Raw genomic sequence first — 3,800 nt, 5'->3', positions numbered from 1 at the left:
TATATATATATATATATCAGGGCATTAAGAAGAAATTTAGAACTGAAACTATTTTACTTTATCTCAACAAAAGACAATGCAGTTAATCAAAGTATGCCCCTAAATTATCAACGCAATTTTGCCATCTTATCGGTATCTCATTTATGTCGGCAGCGAAGAATTCTGGAGAGTAGGAGGTAATGAAATCACGAAAGGCTGTTTTTGCATCTTCTTCAAATATGAAGTATTTTCCTTGCAAAAAGTGTTGTCCAATACCTGGAAAATGTGATAGTCAGTTGGTGCAAGGTATGGTAAATATAGAAGATGACAGAGGACTTCTAAGTTCAGTTCCTGTAATTAGAGTTGTGTTCTTTGTGCAATATGTGGCCAAGCATTGTCTTGTAAGAGAATTGGCCTGTCTCTGTTGACCAATCTCTGCTGTTTGATTGCAACTTCACTCATCATTTCATCATCCAATTTGTTGATATATACATCCGCTGTTATTGAATTATCATGTTTTATGAAGCTGTAATGGATGACACCAGAGCTGGTCCACCAAACAGACGCCATTAGCTTTTTATTTGGTAAATATTCTCTTTTGGCTTGTGTTTTGGCACTTGGTTTCTATCCAATCACCGTGGAGAACGCTTGTTATAGTTGAAAAGAATCCATCTTACATCAAACGTAACAAGAAGATGCAAAAATGATTCGTTTTTTGCCGTGACAACAAAGAACAGCAAGTTTCAAGACGACGTGTCATTTGATGCTCATTCAGTTCATGTGGTACCCACTTGTCCAGCTTGTTTACCTTGCCGATTTGTTTCAGATGGTCCAATACAGTTGGAATCGAACCTTGCTGCTAATCCACGCGTAGTTTGAGATGTATCTACTTCCACTATAGTTTCCAGCTCATCATTATCCGCCTTGGTCTCAGGTCTACCACGGGGCTGATTTTCAAGAGTAAAGTCACTAGAGCGGAACTTCTCAAACCATCGACTTACAGTGCGCTCATTCGCCACATCTTCACCAAACACCTCATTGATGCTTCGAGCTGTCTGGAATATAGTGGTCCTACGACGGAACTCATATTCATAAACAACACGCATTTTTTAAAAACCTATCCGTGGGTTCACAAAAATTGATTTACAAGAGAAAACTCACAATATAATCAGACATCATGAATTGCATTTCGAAAAGTGATGATGTAACTCTTCAATTTTGTTAAAACAAAGAATTGTGAGGATAAAACATTAGAGTTAACGACTGTCAAACTTGGTGCATAAGAAAATCGGACATATTTCATTCTTAATGGCCTGATATATATATATATATAAAAGCAAAACATTCAAACACTGAGATTTGAAATCAGATGTCACTACTCTTCATATCATCTGTGGATAAATTTTAAAATTGATGATATCACCAGCAGTGACATAGATGGATCGCAGGCACAATAGTATTAAATAGCTATGAATTATAAATTTGCACGAAGCGTAATGATGCTTAACAAGCATCTACCTGCTAGAAATAAGAGCTAAAGTCTTAAATTAACCCACCGTATCTCACCAAGATAACAGAGAAAAACAATGTGCGAGGAAAACAGAAAGAATTAAAATATTTAATAGCAAAAATAAAAATATTATGCAATTAGGATATCCACAAACCAGGTTTCGGTTTTTGGGTATTTAAACTCTGAGCCTCATCAGTGTGGTCTACCGGGGTAATAATCCATAACTGTCACATTAAACTCTGACTGTGCAACTGGTTTTGTTTTGTACCAAAAACAGAGCACATGGTGCATAAAAATTTATAAGCAAAACATTCAAACACTGAGATTTGAAATCAGATGTCACTACTGTTCATATCATCTGTGGATAAATTTTAAAATTGATGATATATATAAAATAAGAGAAGAGAAGAGAAGAAATGGAGCAACATGTAACAATTAGAAGTTGATCATAAGTATTGAATGATCATAGTTTAATTATGGTTAAGATAACATTTACAGTTGTTTCAGTTTGTTATTTTTGAGGTAAATTTGCTTTTAACAAGCTTCTTCAGAATGATTTGAACTTTACCAGAGGAATATTGACGGGAGATCAAAGGTTGACAGGAGAAAAAAGGAAAAAAGAAAAGGAAAAGAAAAAAAAAAGGGAAAAGGTTCGTTCGATGTTTAGGCTTAAATTTTTGCGTCCTTAAAATATGGCACAAGTGTGTACAGTTGCTTCAAGTAGATGAATGGAGCAAATGAGTGGAGATGAGTGGAGAAAATGACCAGTTGATCGGCGGTGTTAGTCGAAAGAGTTATACCTGGTAGTAATATCCAGTATCATTAATCGTAACAAACAAGTCTATTTGAGTCCGCTAGACAAGTCCCCATGATTACAAATAATGCCCAAGTTAAAAATTAAGGACGCTCTTAAAAGTTTAAGTGCGATATACGGTATAAATCTGGGTTACGTAAATAGGTATAATAAATAAATAAATAAAGTGTTGTTATAAAGGGTTTATAGGTATATATAAATATAAGGGTTATAAATAGGTATAATAAATAAATAAAGTATTATTATAAAGGGTTTACTACGCGGTAATATAATTAAAACAAATCAACTCGGCTAGAATAAGATAAATCGCTCGTTTAATCGTATATATGCTAATAGCAGTACTAGCAATTAATATGTTAGTGATCTAACTTTAATGTGAATATATTAAAGAGAAGTATAGCTCCGAGTGTTCATCGTGCATCTAAGATAAATAATTTAGCTAGTTGAAATAAATTCAATATAATTGTGATTTATGATATTATGTCGTGCTATTTGGTAATGGGGAGGGTCAAAGGGAGGTCATCAGAGGTTTGACAAGTCAGCTAATAAACAGTAACGTAAAGGTAGGTATTAGCTGTATTTAGAGAATAAGAATTTATCTTTATGTAAGCAGGCTACGTGTTTCTCGTCACGTTTATTAAGCAAATTTTTGATTTGGCCATTAAAAGGGAGAATTTCTCATTTATGCATAAATTGCATCGTTTATTTTTAAGGTTGTATGAAGATGTCTTGGCTAGGATGCGCCATTCTAATCTATAATTAATGTTATTATCTTTAAGTTCCCAGATATAACTGCTTAATCTTGTAGAGTTAGCCTTATTTCTATTCCTGAAGCTTGAGCGATGGGAATTATATCTAAGTTTCATTTCATTTTTAGTTGCTCCTTTATAAGTATTCTTGTAATTATTGGAGAATACATCACATTGGTAGATTACATTCTTAGTTTTACATTTATTCACGAATTCACAATTATTTTTATGTCCAAGGTATTCTACACTGGGTAGTGCAAACTGGCACTTTTCACGGCGACATCTGAGTCCATTGTCGCTTAGACGTGTGAGCAGACACTTTAGGTTGTTTAGGTGACTGTTTGCATCTTTCCCACTAACAAGCATGTCGTCCTGGAAGACGGCCACTCCAGGTAGATCATGGGTCAGGTTTTCCATGATCTCCTGAAAATAACCAGGTGCTGACTTGATTCCGAAAGGGAGTCGTTGTTGCAGGAGTACTCCACGGTGAGTGCTGAGTGCGAGTCTGCGTTGACTCTCTGGAGCCAGCTTGATCTGATTATAGGCATCAACAAAGTCAATCTTTGTATATCCGAATCCACCTCCGAGTTTCTGCATCAGTTCAACAGGGTGTGGCATTGGATGACGGTGATCAGCAAATTGGTCAGTAATTCCCACAGAATAGTCACCACAAATCCGTAGTTTCGGCTTCAGGTTGATTGAAGCGTGTGCTTTACGAATCGGTACCACTGGCGTTCCGTATTCGTTG

Source organism: Octopus bimaculoides, chromosome 11 (genome assembly GCF_001194135.2).
Source record: "Octopus bimaculoides isolate UCB-OBI-ISO-001 chromosome 11, ASM119413v2, whole genome shotgun sequence".
Taxonomy (NCBI): Eukaryota; Metazoa; Mollusca; class Cephalopoda; order Octopoda; family Octopodidae; genus Octopus; species Octopus bimaculoides.
This window is presented reverse-complemented; position numbering follows the sequence as displayed.